The sequence below is a fragment of the Neovison vison genome, chromosome 11 (assembly GCF_020171115.1).
Source record: "Neovison vison isolate M4711 chromosome 11, ASM_NN_V1, whole genome shotgun sequence".
NCBI classification, from domain to species: Eukaryota; Metazoa; Chordata; class Mammalia; order Carnivora; family Mustelidae; genus Neogale; species Neogale vison.
The window spans coordinates 28,372,284-28,388,610 of record NC_058101.1 but is presented as its reverse complement, the minus strand read 5'-3'; the positions used below and the strand labels follow the sequence as shown (position 1 = coordinate 28,388,610).

General features: G+C 38.4%; 1 protein-coding gene across 1 annotated transcript in view; it reads right to left on the bottom strand.

The window, feature by feature from the left end:
- CORIN (corin, serine peptidase) overlaps positions 1–16,327 on the bottom strand; it is a 263,664-nt gene that overhangs the window by 213,524 nt on the left and 33,813 nt on the right. The window lies entirely within an intron of this gene.

The window sequence follows — 16,327 nt, the reverse complement described above, 5'->3', positions numbered from 1 at the left end:
ATGTTTAATATCAGTCTATGGAAAAAATTTCTCTACATGTGCTTGACACTTGGAAAACATTAACTACAAATCAAAATAGAAAAGCAGCTGTTTTCTAGCTAACTAAGGTCAATGGTTTCATCTGCTGAAAGATTCTAAATAAAACGGTGCAGCATAAAAGCTCAATTGTGACCATGTGGTGCAGGTAACACACTCTCCAAAATGTCTGTGTGATTCTGAGTCAATATTAAAGTCATCTTAAATGTGATAGACTTGATGACTGTATAATATGTATTTCTTTCATACAGAAGAATGTATGAATCAATTAGATATGATTTTATTTTCATCTATTTATGTAGTTGCTCTCAATGTTACTTATTTTGACATAAATAGCCTTTTCGCAGTAACATGTTAATTCCACTAATGTGGCTATCACGGACTTTTAAAGCCCATAAAGGTGATTGACTTATGATGCTAACCCTCTGAATCAACATCCGACTCTGTCAACGGACTTTTGGCAAATGCCAACTCCTCACAGTTACAATCCTGAATAACTCACTTAAAAGGAGTGCCTTCGCCTATGAAATATGCCAACAGTTGTTCTTCACATTTTGTTTATAGTGATCAGCCACATTAATAATCTTTCCTTTATCTTTTTCATCTAACCACAGTGGCAAAAGTGTTAAATGCATCTCTCTACTTAAGAGCTTTTTGGAAACATGGACTTTCTTAGGAAACGCTGACTTGGATAACAACTTCCTGCAAAAATTCAGCTTCCCGGGGCACCTGGGTGGCCCAGTCATTAAGTGGCTGCCTTCGGCTCAGGTCATGATTCTAGGGTCCTGGGTCGAGGCCCGCATCGGGCTCCTTGCTCAGTGGGAAGCCTGCCTCTCCCTTTCCCACCACCCCCTGCTTGTGCTCTCTTTCTTGCTGTGTCTCTGTCAAATAAATAAATAAAATCTTTTTTAAAAAAATGGCTTTAAAAAAAATTCAGCTTCCCTGCTCTTAAACTCACATATCAAAACAAGTTGGCAGAATAGACAGAAAGGCAAAGGTAACTGGGTGTGATGCAAAAATAATGAATACTGTTATGCTGAAAAAATAAAAAATTTAATAAAAAATTATAAAAAAAAAAAGAAAGGCAAAGGTATCCCATGATATAGGGTAGTGGTTGGACTGTTCCTCGAATACAATTTTAAAGGGACAGACAGACCAACCAACTGACAGAGAGTGGGAGGAAACACACCTAAGGACCTATCTAAAAAGCCTGAACTCATTAGACAATTTATTTTCAAGCATCTCTGGAAACCCACCAACTCTCAACTCACAGTTGGTCATCTATGATGCCTTTTTTTTTTTAAAGAACAAAAATTAGAACTCAATAAGACTGAATGCCCTCAGACTATACCATGATGAGCTGTACAAGTGCTGAGGGTTATTAGCCCAAAGTGGAGGCTTCATTCTTCCCGTTTTGCCTCCATCCTTCCTACATTCCTATTTTTATAGTGCTGTGGTTCAAAGTGCAGGTCCTACAGCCTGACCACCTGGATTTCAATCCCATCTCTGGTACTTACCAGCCCTGAAACTTTGGGAAAACTCTCAAATACCATAAAATAAGGAAAATAAAAGGCCCTCCCCTCAAGGGACTGGTCATTAGGATCAAATTAGTCTCTCTCTCTCTCTCTCTCTCTCTATATATATATATATATATATACACACACACATACACTCACACACATTTGGAACAGGTCCTGGCACATAGTAAGTTCTCAATAACTTTTAGTCATTACTACATAATGATAGTCATGAAAGTAAAACTGCCTTCCTAGGATTACTCAGGTACTCTTAAATAAACACCAGTTTTCACTTACAATACATGCAACCCACATAACAAAAATGTTCAAAAGTGAATCACTTAACCTACTTTTGGAGTGAATGAAGTGGGGGGCTCTTTCATGCCAAGTTAATGCAAGGCCACACTGATCAAGGTGGTATGGCTTAAATGTCATGGGGTTTTCCTAAGCAGAAGAGGGAGGTGAGTGCGTATGCATCAGAGCCATGCCGCATACAGACTCAATGGACCACTGCTCATTTTGCATAAGGAAAGAGGCCACAAGCCAAGGAAAGCAGGAAGCCTCCAGGAGCTGGGAAAGATAGGAAACAGACTGTCCCCTAGAGCCTCCAGAAGGAATATAGTCCTGCCAATATCTTACTTTTAGCCTAGTGCTATTCAGACTTCTGCCCTCCATAACTCGAAGTTAATATATTTATGTCATTTTAAGTTACTAAGTAATTGATTTGTTTCAGCAGTCATAGGAAACTAATATAGGCATCTTGCTAGGGATATTCAGTATAGGCATCTACAGAGCTGGCTTTCCAACAATCTTTTTTGAAACAGATGAAATTACTAGCTCTTTACAGATTTCAGGGAGAAGGAAAACAAAGCTTTCAAGAGTTATTTAACTTACCCAAGAATTGAGCTGGGATGTGATACACATACATACACATGCACCCACACATACTTCTCACTTTGAACAAGTTGTACAAGTTGGAAAAAATCAACCACCCAATGCATGGAGAAAAAATTATCTTCCTATGATATGAGTTTAAAAGTAATTCCTTATCTTTATATCTCTAGCCATGTGGTAACACATTTACTTGGCATTTTCTATGTGCCAGGAACTTTTGTATTTACTCTCTGCTGAAAACACAACATTTAGTAAGAGCTTCTTATCATCAAGATGTTTATAGATTAGTTGAGGGAAACAGGCATGTAGTCTAAAAATACAAACCATGATACAAGGGCTTTGAGAATGATATGCATAAGGCAATCTGGTGACAGAAAGTAGAGAAGAAGCTGTCATGCCATTTGAGAAAGTCAGAAAAGGTTTCTTAGGGGAGAACCATCCTCAATAGAAATCTTAAAAGATATTTAACAATTGTGTAGGTTTGAGCAAAGCATTTGTGAGGAAGAAGTGGTGTGGTAATAGGGAATGGAGAACTTTCTAGATGGAACAAAGGGGGAAGATAGGCAAAGCCCAGCAGCAGGTCATTAAATACAGCCAGCACACGGGGGACTGGCAGGAGGAAAAGCGAGAGAAGGAGAAGCAGCCACATTGTGAAGAGTAGTTCCTCTTAAAGTCCTGGAATTGTTCTTATGATGAGGAATTTTGTAGGATCTTAGATAGGGTGGCACAATGGAATGATTACTGTGGCAGCAGAATCATGCTGGAATGGCGTCAAGTCTGGAGGATAATGAGAAGGCTACTGCAATAGTCGAGTGAGAAAAGAGTATGGCCTGGGGCACCTGGGTGGCTCAGTGGGTTAAGCCTCTGCCTTTGGCTCAGGTCATGGTCTCAGGGTCCTGGGATCGAGCCCCACATGGGGCTCTCTGCTCAGCAGGGAGCTTGCTTCCTCCTCTCTCTCTGCCTGCCTCTCTGCCTACTTGTAATCTCTCTCTGTCAAATAAATAAATAAAATCTTTAAAAAAAAATTCCCTTAGAAGAGAGTTTTCAGAGGCAAAATTGTGAGTGACAGGGAATGAGTCAGAGGTCCCTTCCCGGTTTCTGGTTTGAATTACAGTGTATCCGAAGGGATCCTCCCCCCACCCCTACACTGCGAGAGAAGTGGTAATCATTAGTGCTACTGATCAAAAATTTTCAATTCTCTTGCATTCTACTAAGACACATGCGTGGGTTACACTCTCTGACCTAATTCCCTGTCTCTGGACTTTTTTGACATTGGTCAAAGGGTATAAACTTCCAGTTATAAGATGAGTAAGTTCTGAGCATCTAGTGTACAGCCTGGTGATTGTGGTTAATAATACTGTATCATACACTTAAAAAAAAGAATCTCCAGGGCTCTTTTCCTTTTTCTCAGGCACAATAATTTGCATAGGTGCAAGATGATGGCTGGCCCTCACTTTAGTCCCTGAATGATTTCAGGGAGCAAAGCCCCCATGCCATTCACAAAGGACTTGTAACACCAAGGAGAAATTACCTTTATTGTTTTTAAACCACTATTATTTTAGGATTACTTTTGTTATACAGGACAGCACAGCCTATCCTGACTGTTACAACAGATAATTTACAAATACATTGAGTTTACAATGCCTGAAAAACATTCAAGGGGAAAAAAGTCTAAATCTAAAGAACCTTAACATTTCCTCCAGAATGATTTGCCAGACCCCCACAAATTTATATCTTCCAGAGCACACACTCTTTGGATCACACCTACTTTCAAGAACGATCGTCTGTTTCCCTGTCTGCCTCCTTGAAGGTAGGAAGATGCATTATGCACGTCTGCATCTCAAGCGCCCAGCAGAATGTTGGGCACCAGTGTCGGCCTTAATGACTATTTGTTGAAATGTATGGATGATGAAGGCATGGGAGTGAATGACATTGCCAAGAGGGGATGGGTGTCAAGTGAGAAGAAAGAGAGAGCTTAGGACAGAAATCCCAACATTTAATGGCTAGGTAAAGAAAGATGAACTCAAGCAGAGAGAAAGAGCTGCCAGAAATAGCAGAAAAATCAGAAGTGAGAACATGCAGGCAAAACAGAAGCACATTTTGAAAAGAAAGGAGTAATTAAGACTGGATAAGATCAAATCTGGTCATATGATCTCAGCTGAATGACAGACAGTGTTGTTGGTACCAACTAACCATGAACATGCCCCTTTGGAACTGGCAAAAACAAGCACAGAGAGAAAGCATGAGGTTTTTTTTTTGTTTTTTTTTTTTTTAAGGACAATAATAATTACATTTATTGAGCATTTACTGCTCAGCATTTTAAATCCATTATTCCATTTACTCTTCAGAACCTTATGAAGTAGATACTAATATCATTTCAATTTACAAAAGAGAACTAGAAAGTTCTATGAGAATTGCTCAAGATATCGAAGCCAGCAAGTGAGCAGGAATTCAAAACCATGCAGTCTGACTTCAAAGCCTAGTCTTTCCACCAAGATGTTTTGTTTTTCAAGTGGTGGTATTTATCATTTTTATTTATTAATTTTGAACAATATATTTAAAAAAAGTCAAACTTCATTCTCTATTTTAGGAAAACGGTTGGCTCCACGTTAAGAATGAAGATGAAATCTATCTCCTCTGACCACCCTCCTGCTCTCTATTACCCAATTTTGGTTGTTATATTCTTTTCTTTTCTTTTTTAATTTTATATCTTTTTTTAAAAGTCTTATTCAAATGCACATTGGTTTCAAATGCTGTGCATTGGATAAAAAGTCACTGGTGCCTCAGAAAGGACATTTAGTAGTATGACAAAAAGAGAAAGAGGGAAGATCAGATTGTGGCGTGTTGAGGACAGGATCAAGCACAGAAATCACCTTGGGATCTTGCTAGAATGCAAGATCAACAGGTCTGGAGTGGGATCTGCTTTTCACACAAACTCCCAAGGAATGTTGACATTGTCCCCATGCACCACACTTTGAGTACATGGGTTTAGACTCCTATTTCAGAAAGCTTAAAACATTACATATAACCTCAGGTCTGAGCAATTAAAGAAAAACTATTCTCAAGTTTGAGAACTCCATGTCCATGAATCTATACCTGAAGGCCAGGGTTATTAAAGGAATATGGGGACTTAGGAATACGAAGTCAGGTCATAAAAGGTCATACAGGAATACAGGATCTTAGATTTCTGGTGTATGGAAATAAGGATCTGGGAAGTTTTTCCATATTAATGTGATAATTGAAATGAAATATTCTAAGTTAGGAAGTTAAAATTCTTCTAATTCCAAGTTCTTATAAAAGCCACAAGCATAAAGAAGTTTGCTAAGAGAAAAACGATATTTAAGTTCAATGATCTTTAGCTCAGCTAGCATTTTTGAAGAGGAAAGTCACTTTTGTCGAGGAATATTTCTCCTGAGTTCAGGAAAAATGGGCTATTTGCCATATTTCCTACAATCTTCACTACTATAATTTTTCTTTCTTCTTCATTGCATGAAAAAACAAAACATTAACTGGCCACACACTGTCCTTTCACAGTATTACGAAAATTAGGAAAGTTACCTTAGACCACCCTTGATAAGCTTATGGTTAAAACAAACAAAATTTATTTTAGAAGTGGATGAATAGAAGGGCTTTGAAATCAAGACTTCAAGAGCCTGGGAAAGAAGACAGGAAACAAGCTAATGAGACTTTTTGGACCATTACTTTGGTGAAATTAAGATGACTAATAGTTTGCAAAAGTCCAAAACACCATACACTTGGAGAACTGATGCAATAACCCCATAGTTTTTCTTCCTGCCACATACTCTACCCACTTCAACCTTCTCTCCCCACACCTGCCAGAGGCACCTTGTAAAAGCCTCTACCAGATCAAACTAGTCACTCTCACACTCCACATCCTTGTGGAGTTCATGTTGAAAGTCCTCGACTCAAACTAGCTTTGGGCCCCCCTGTCATAAACTCACATAGCAATTGTCTCTTCCCACATCGGAGTCAACTCTGGTGTCATTAATTAATTGTGGGATCATTTTTTAATGCTTTCGTCCCTCACTGAACTGTGGAGCCCATGAGGGTAGGTTTTATTCAGTGCCATAACACACTGCCTTGCACTCAATAAATGTTCATTAAAGGGTCGAATAGTGCCAAAATACAGCTACCATTCTGTTTTGCCGAATGTTTTCCAACATACCAAAATAATTTTACTTTAAATATTGTGTATATGTGTTTATGTATTATTTATATATTTACACATAATTTAAGGCAGATATCGATGCAATCTCTAATAAAGTACTCTATCACAAAAGCTGACTCTTGTAGGCATGGGAAGGCAGCATGACCTGCTGCTGGTTTAATTCTGATAAGAAATGGATTAGCCTCTGAAACTAATCTTCGGGTCTAAGTATAAGAGCTGTGTGAAACTTGCCATCCATTGCAAATCCCACAGTCAAATTTATTCCTTCCTAGTGACTTCACTGGCAATTAAATCATGCTGTGGCAATGGCTAGGTTGTAGAGTTATTGAGGTTATGAATTATGGGATTACAATGACAATGGATCATAGCACAAAAATTTTAGTTCTTATGGATAGAGTTAAAAAGAAATAAACACATTTTTAGTCAATTTTTGAGTATAATAAAATCTAATTCTTTACTTCATAGTAACTTTTGTTGTTTATGAAAAGACTACAACAAATTTAATTTCATTTGACTTACATAATAATTCTGTAACATGAGTAAGAATTTAATTCCTCCTCTGACAGAGAAGTTGAAGCATCTGACCAAAACCCACACATCTAGTAAATGGAAGAGGAAGAACACTAAGCCCCAGCCTTATAAAATTATTATAAATTATTTTTCTATGTCACATGGCTCTCCATTATTAAGCTATAACTAAAGAAAAAAAAAACCTAGGTAGAATATTATAACTTCCCCACGCTTCAGTTTTCCTTGCAATGTCTTTCAACAACCTAAATCTTTTTTTAAAAAACATTTTTGAGTATAATCGACATAGTGTCACATTAGTTTCACGCAAGCAACATAGTAATTCAACTTCTGTTATGCTACGCTCACAAGTGTAGTTACCGTCTGTCACTGTACAAGGCTACTCAAATATCATTGACTGTGTACCCTATGCTGCGCCTTTTATTCCTGTGGCTTATTCTTTTGGTGGTAACTGGAAGCCTGTATCTCCCACCCCTCTCCACCCACTTTGCCCATCCCCCATCCCTTTCCCTCTGGCAACCATCAATCTGTTCTTTGTACTTGCAGTCTGATTCTGCTTTTTGTTTGTTTGCTTATTTACTTGCTTTGTGTTTTTTATATTCCACGTATGAGTGAAATCATATGGTATTTATCTTTCTCAGTCTGAGTTACTGCACTCAGCATAATAGACTTTGGACCCATCGATGTTGTCACAAATAGCAAGATCTCATCCTTTTATAAATGACCACAAAATATTCCATTTCATATCTATATATCTATAGATATAGATATACTGCCTCTTCTTATCCATTTGTCTACTGATGGGCAATTGGACTGCTTCCATATCTTGGCCATTGTCAGTAATGCTACAGTAAACATAGGGGTGCATGTATCTTTTTGAGTTAGTTTTTTCATTTACTTTGAGCAAATCTCAGTAGTAGAATTGCTGGATCACACAGTAATTCTACCTTTAATTTTTTTTTGAATAATATCCACACTGTTTTTCACAAGGGCTTCACCTATTTGCATTCCCAAAAACTGTGCCCAAGGGTTCCTTTATTGCCACATCCTCACCAACACTTATCATTTCTTATGTTTTTGATTTTAGCCATTCTGAGAGCCAAAACGTTATATTTCATCTTGTTTTAATTTGCATTTCCTTGCAAATTTCCTTGATTGATGATGGTGAGCATTTTTTGATGTGTCTGTGTATCTTCTTTGGAAAAATGCCTATTCAGATCCTCTGCCCATATTTAATTAGATTATTTGGGTTTTTTTTTTTTTGGTGTTCAGTTGTATAAGTTCTTTATATATTTTGAGTATTAACCCCTTATCAGATATATCTTTTTTTTTTAAAGATTTTATTTATTTATTTGAGAGAGAGAGACAGTGAGAGAGAGCATGATCGAGGAGAAGGTCAGAGAGCGAAGCAGACTCCCCATGGAGCTGGGAGCCTGATGTGGGACTCGATCCCGGGACTCCAGGATCACGCCCTGAGCCGAAGGCAGTCGTCCAACCAACTGAGCCACCCAGGCGTCCCATCAGATATATCTTTTGTAAATACCTTCCCCCATTCAATACATTGTCTTTTTGTTTTGTTTATGGTTTCCCTCACTGTGTAGAAGCTTTTTATTTTTATGTGGTCCCAATAGTTTAATTTTGATTCCTTTGCTAGAATAGACATATCAAGGAAAACATTTCTATGGCCACTATCAAAGAAATTACTACCTATGTTTTCTTCTGGGAATTTTATGGTTTCAAATCTCACATTTACCTCTTTAATCCATTTTGTGTTTATGTTTGTGAATGGTATAAGAAAGTGGTCCAGTTTCATTCTTTTGCCTACAGCTGTCCAGTTTTCCCAACACCATTTGTTGAAGAGACTTTTCCCATTGCATGTTATAGTCTTGCCTTCTTTGTCATAGATTAATTGACCATATAAATATGGCTTTATCTCTGGACTATTTATTCTCTTTCAATGATCTATATGTCTGTTTTTACACTAGCACTATATTGTTTTGACTAAAGCTTTGTAGTATATCTTAAAACCTGGGATTGTGATCTCTTCAGCTTTGTTCTTATTTCCCAAGAAGGCTTTGGTTATTTGGGGTCCTTTTGGTTCTATCAAAATTTTAGTATTACTTGTTCTAGTTCTTTGAGAAATGCTCTTAGTATTCTGAGAGTAACTTCACTGAATCTGTAGACTGTTTGGACATTGGGTGGTATGGGCATTTTAACAATACTCATTCTTCCAATCCATGAGCATGGAATAGCTTTCCGTTTGTTTCTGTCATCTCCAATTCTTTAATCAGTGTTTTATAGCTTTCAGAGTATAGGTCTTTCACTTCCTTGGTTAAGTTTATTCCTAGGTATTTTATCCTTTTTGGTGCAATAGTAAATAGAATTGTTTTTGTAATTTCTCCTATTGGCGCTACTCATTCTTAGTGTACAGGAATACTATTGATTTCTGGGGGTTAATTTTGTATCCTGCAAATTTGCTGACTTCAGTGATTACTTCTTTTTTTTTTTTTAAAGATTTTATTTATTTATTTGACACACACAGAGAGAGATAGTTCGCAAGCAGGCAGACAGGCAAGCAGAGAGAGAGAGGGGGGAAGCAGGGTCCCTGCTGAGCAGAGAGCCCAATGCAGGGCTGGATCCCGGGAACCTGAGATCATGACCTGGGCCAAAGGCAGAGGCTTAACCACCCAGGTGCCCCTCAGTGATTACTTCTAATAGTTTTTTGGTGGAGTCATTAGGATCCTCCATGTATGGTATCAAGTCATCTTCAAATAGTGACAGCTTATCTTCTTCCTTACCAATATAGATGACTCTTTCTTTTGCTTTTCTGATTGCTGTGGCTAGGACTTCCAGTACTATGTTGAATAAAAGTAGTGAGAATGGACATCCTTGTCTTGTTCTGATCTTAGAGAAAAGCTCTCAGTTTTTTCCAATCGAGTATGATGTTAGCTGTGGGTGTTTTATACATGACTTTTATTAGGTTGAGGTATGTTCCCTCCACTCACACTCTTGAGAGTATTTATCATGAACTGTTGTTAAATTTTGTCAGTTGCTTTTCTGCATCTATTAAGATGATCACATGATTTTTATTCTTCATTTTGTTCATATAGTTTATCATATTGATTGATTTGCAAATATTGAATTATCCTTGCATCACCAGAATAAATCCCACTTGATTGTGGCAATAATCCTTTTAATGTATTATTGAATGGTTTGCTATTTTGTTAAGGATTTTTGCATCTGTGTTCTTCAAAGATATTGGCTTATAGTTTGTGTGTGGTTTTGTGTGTGTTTGTGTGTGTGTGTGTGTGTGTGTGTGTGTTGTCTTTGTCTGGTTTTGGTATCAGGATAATGCTGGCCACATAAAATGTCTTTGTGAGCTCTCCTTCCTCTTCTATTTTTGAAATAGCTTTTTTTTTAAAAGATTTTATTTATTTATTTGACAGAGATCACAAGTAGGCAGAGAGGCAGACAGAGAGAGAGGAGGAAGCAGGCTCCCTGCTGGGCAGAGAGCCCAATGTGGGGCTTGATCCCAGGACCCACAGATCATGACCTGAGCTGAAGGCAGAGGCTTTAACCCACTGAGCCACCCAGACACCCCTATTTTTTGAAATAGTTTAAGGAGAGTACATATGAACTCTTCCTTAAATGTGTGGTAAAATCCACCTTGTAATCTATCTGATCCTGGACTTTGATTTTTTAAAAAACAGAATCTTTATTTTAGAGTCCAAATCTTTGGAACCATATGGACAGCTCACGGTTTCTGCTGATTTTAGAAACACTAAACTAAACTAAACTAAGACTTTGTAGTTCCAACTTTGGTTTTGGGGGTTGAGGAGAGAAACTATTTGCTATTGCTCTGTTCTATATTCTGCCACTGAAATAATTATTCAGAAAAGTCCAACTCTCCTATCTTCAGGAATCTCTTTGCCACTTGATTTTATACATGAGAGAAGCCCAAAGAGACAAAATTAGAGACACATAATGCATATGTACTAGCCTAAAGCTTTTATTATCTTTTCTTAAATAATAATCCTCTCACTATTATCTTTGTCTTTTGAAGCTATAGCTCCTGTTATTTATACAAAATTTATACAAATTTGGCATCCCACCATCCCATAGTATAGCTATCCCATAAATAACTATAAAACTTTGAAAGAGTATGGAGTTATAAACGCAAACCAAAAAGAACATGTCTGAAAGTAAGCAGGATTTAATGAGGTTTTTTTTTAAAACACAGATATAAATGGTTTTATTGCTCAGTACAGCAACAAACATCTCAGTTATAAAATAGGAAATGTTTATTTGAGGAGATATTACTTAATATATCCATATATCATCTGGTGCAGAATATGAAAAGAATGCTTTTGAAGAAAATGTCCGGGAAACCCCCACTTTCTAAAGGTTACCTAAATATAAGCCATAGTGGTACTTAGAAGTGGTTATAAATGGTATACTTCCTAATCCCATATACAGTAATAAAATAAATCTCCTCCTAGGTATAAGCCCAAAAGAAATGAAAACATACGTTCACACAAAAACTTGTACACGAATGTTCAGAGCAACATTATTCATAATAGGCAAAAGATGGAAACAACTAAAATTGGTATATGGACAAAGAAAAAGTGGTAAATCCACACAACAGAATATTATTTGGCTGTAAGAAGGGATGAAATACTGAAATATAATAGAACATGAAATGGAACATAATAGGATATAGTAGACTATAGTAGAAATATAATAGAACATTGAAAATATTATGCCAAATTAAAAAAACTGGTTAGGAGCACCTGGGTGGCTCAGTGGGTTAAGCCTCTACCTTCGGCTCAGGTCATGATCTCAGGGTACTGGGATCGAGTCCTGCATTGGGCTCTCTGCTCAGTGGGGAGCCTGCTTCCCCCTATCTCTCTCTGCCTACTTATGATCTCTGTCTGTCAAATAAATAAATAAAATATTTTTTAAAAACTGGTTACAAAAATCACATATGAAATGTCCAGAATAGGGAAATCTATAGAGACATTATTACACAGATTAGTGATAGCTTAGGGTTGGGACAGGGGGTGCTATGGAAAGACAGGAGACTGACAGTGAAAAGTATAGTTTCTTCTTAAAGTGGTAAAAGTGTTCCAAAATTGACTGTAGCGAGGGTTACACTTACCTGTGAATATACTAAAATTTCAATAAAGCTATTAGGATAGGAACTAATAAACAAACAAACTTAACCGAAATAAAGCACTATCTTAATTGCTTCTCTCCTCTGTTGAGAGGACTCTCAGCACTGAGGCACTTAAAATGTGTTTAAAACTTCTATTTGCATTCTACCCTGAGAATGAAAGGAAGTCATTTTCAATGTTTGTGAGCCTCTGAATACACTATTGGCAGAATTAGATTGAAAACTGACAACAGTATGATTGGTAGAACCAGACAGACACTCGCACAGATAATAACTATAAAACTAGACAAAACACACAAAAAAGTACTTGAAGACCCTGGAAAGGAAACAAAAGCTGGCCAACTCTGGAGGGGTGTGGAGTCTTAGAAGGAAAGGGTGGCAAAGATGAACTTCAGTTTTGTCCAGCCTGTGTCTGATAGCCATTTGTATGTCTTCATTGGAGAAGTGTCTGTTTATATCTTCTGCCCATTGATGTGATTATCTGTTTTGTGTGTGTTGAGTTTGAGTTCTTTATAGATCCTGGATATCAACCTTTTGTCTGTACTGTCATTTGCAAATATCTTCTCCCATTCCATGGGTTGCATTGAGATACCACCTTACACCAGTTAGAATGGCCAAAATTAGCAAGACAGGAAATAACGTGTGTTGGAGAGGATGTGGAGAAAGGGGAACCCTCTTACACTGTTGGTGGGAATGCAAGCTGGTGCAGCCACTTTGGGAAACAGTGCGGAGATTCCTCAAGAAATTAAAAATAGAGCTTCCCTATGACCCTGCCATTGCACTACTGGGTATTTACCCCAACGATACAGATGTAGTGAAAGGAAGAGCCATCTGTACCCCAATGTTTATAGCAGCAATGGCTACGGTCGCCAAACTGTGGAAAGAACCAGGATGCCCTTCAACGGACAAATGGATAAGGAAGATGTGGTCCATATACATTATGAAGTATGATGCCTCCATCAGAAAGGACGAATACCCAACTTTTGTAGCAACATGGACGGGACTGGAAGAGATTATGCTGAGTGAAATAAGTCAAGCAGAGAGAGTCAATTATCATATGGTTTCACTTATTCGTGGAGCATAAAAAATAACAGGGAGGACATGGGGAGATGGAGAAGAGAAGGGAGTTGGGGGAAATTGGAAGGGGAGGTGAACCATGAGAGACTATGGTCTCTGAAAAACAACCTGAGGGTTTTGAAGAGGCGGGGGGTGGGAGGTAGGGGGAACCAGTTGGTGGGTATTAGGGAGGGCACGGATTGCATGGAGCCCTGGGTGTGGTGCAAAAACAATGAATACTGTTATGCTGAAAAGAAATTAAAAAAAAAAAAAAGAAAAGAAAAAAAAAGATAACGTGCTGTTCAGAAAAAAAAAAAGAAAACCAAACTGAAGGTTTTGGAGGGGAGGGGTGGTGGGGTGTTGGATGAGCCTGGTGGTGGGTATTAAGGAGGGCACGTATTGCATGGAGCACTGGGTGTGATGCATAAACAATGAATCTTGGAACACTGAAAAAATAAAATAAAGTTAAAAAAAAAAAAAAAAAGAAAAAACCTGAATGCTGCTGTGCTGAGCCACTTTCTCTCTTTAAAAGAAAAAAAAAATCTTATTTATTTATTAGGAGGAGTGTGTGCATAGGAGGGGGTGGGCTGGGAGAGGAAGAAGCAGGCTCCCTGATAAACAGGGAGCCTGATGGGGGGCTCTGTGGTGGGGGGGTACTCAATGGGGGCTTATTGGGGGGCTGAATAGAGGGCTCGATCCCAGGACCCTGGGATCTGACCTGAGTCAAAGGCAGACACTCAACTGACAGAGCCTACACAGGCTCCCCTCTCTGTTTTCTTATCACCCTCTGACTTCTGAAGTGTCTCTCCTCTCTTGGCAGCTGCGAAACCCAGCATTTCCAGGTTCTTTCTTGTCTGACCATTCTTCCTGTATCCCTTACTTCCTCCTCTTTCTTTATCTTCCCCCTTAAATATTCCAGGGCCTTTGCCCTCAGCTTTTCTTTTTTCTTTCTTTCCTTTTTTTTTTTTTTAGATTTTATTTATTTATTTGACAGAGATCACAAGTGGGCCGAGAGGCAGGCAGAGAGAGAGGAGGGGAAGCAGGCTCCCTGCTAAGCAGAGAGCCCGATGCGGGGCTTGATCCCAGGACCCTGGGATCATGACCTGAGCTGAAGGCAGAGGCTTAACCCACTGAGCCACCCAGGTGCCCCTGCCCTCAGCTTTTCATCAGCACACATCCTCTTTCTGGTTCATCTACTTCTCCTGTTTCAACTGCCAGTCAAACTCCCACCTTCATAACTGAAGTCAGGACTCCCTTCTGAGCTCCCTTTCTGGATACTTCCAGCTTCAGGTTAATAACAGTGCAGTGGGGGTTAAGTTCTAAAGTGAGCACAAAACCAAAAATCATATAGAGCTGCAATTTCCCTTGAAATGTCCTTAGAAAAGCAACATGTTCCTATATTCCTACATTCATTTCTTGGTCCTGTCTATACTGTTGAATTTGCCCAAGATGAATGCACCCAGACTATGACGCCACCATATTTTGTTGTCCCCCAAGTATCTCTGAGTTAACATGACCAAACTCAACTTCCAACCTGCCCTCCATCTCTGTGTGCCCCACTCCTCCACCTTTATTTCCCACGTTAACAGATGGCGCCAAAATCATCCTGATTTCCTAAGCCAAAAATCAAGCAGTCAGTATTGATCCCTCTTCTCCTTCACACCAAAATCTAGTCAGTTTTGATTTCTGTTGATTTTAATCCACCAAATGCCTTAATGTTAACAAATGCTAATACAGGCACAGCCAGAGCCTCAAAAAAGCCACCTCCAATCCTTTCTGCCTCCAATCCTCTGCAGTGCATCTAGGTCTACTGTCTTCTGCAAATACAAATTTGATCAGATTTCTCCCCACTTGGAGAGATCCTCCAATGGTAAACTACCTCCCGTAGCAATGGTTTTCAAGCATTTTTTTGTAGCAGATACATACTATTTTCAAAGAAATATCAGATAAGATCCTAATATCTACAAATAGATACAAGCTGTATTTTATTAGGATTAATTTACTGTACAAGTTGTTAATGTGTGTCATATTAAAAACCAGACATTGAGAAAATAATAGGTAGTTTTGGTGAAATAAAAAATTCCAGATTGTTGGTAAGCAATTTGATTAGAATCATCTTGGTATTTATTTCTCTATTTCATTTGCCTACATGTGACCAAAAAAAATCCGAATTCATAGCAATAGGTAGCTACCAAAGGTAATATTTTGGATTTCCTCCTCCAATAGTTCGCCTTTAAAGTTTAACATATTGTTTATTTAAAAAGATAGCAAGATCCAAATACAAATGAATTAGTCTGTCAGCACAAATTATTTGGTTGCTGGTCTCCACTTGGTTAAAACTTTTAGTTTGAGCATGTGTTTAAGATTTATTTTGTAGAATTGTAAGTCAAAACGTTGAAACTCCTCCCCTGAAACTTGTTCCCATGGAGTAGAGTTTGAAAACCAATAAATTCAGGTGTTGAAGCCCAATTTCCTTGGGACAACATGCAAGGTCCTATGTCATTCGGATTTCATCTATCAATCTAGCTGCTTTTCCTCCCAGTGCCAAGATTCCACCCACTATCCTAAGTCTGTCTCCATCTTTCACAGGGTCATACTTTGGCACTGGCTGTTTTCTCTGCCAAATTCATGTGTGACTGCCTTCTTTCCTGAATTTCTATTAACTATTCCAAAGGTTAAAATGTTAATGCCTCATGAAGGCTTCTTTGTTCCCCAAGTACCTTGCATATGTACCTTGCATATGCCTCCATCATCAACATGTGTTGCCTTAAGTCGTAATCATGGCTTCCTCTCAACCATGAGTTCCTATGGAAGACAGACTAATTTAACCATCCCTAAGTTCTCAGGGACTTTCAAAGTACCTGACACCTGGTAATTAAACCTTGAATGCTTTGCATCAATTACTCCATCAATTTCCTGTAATAGGAATAACCA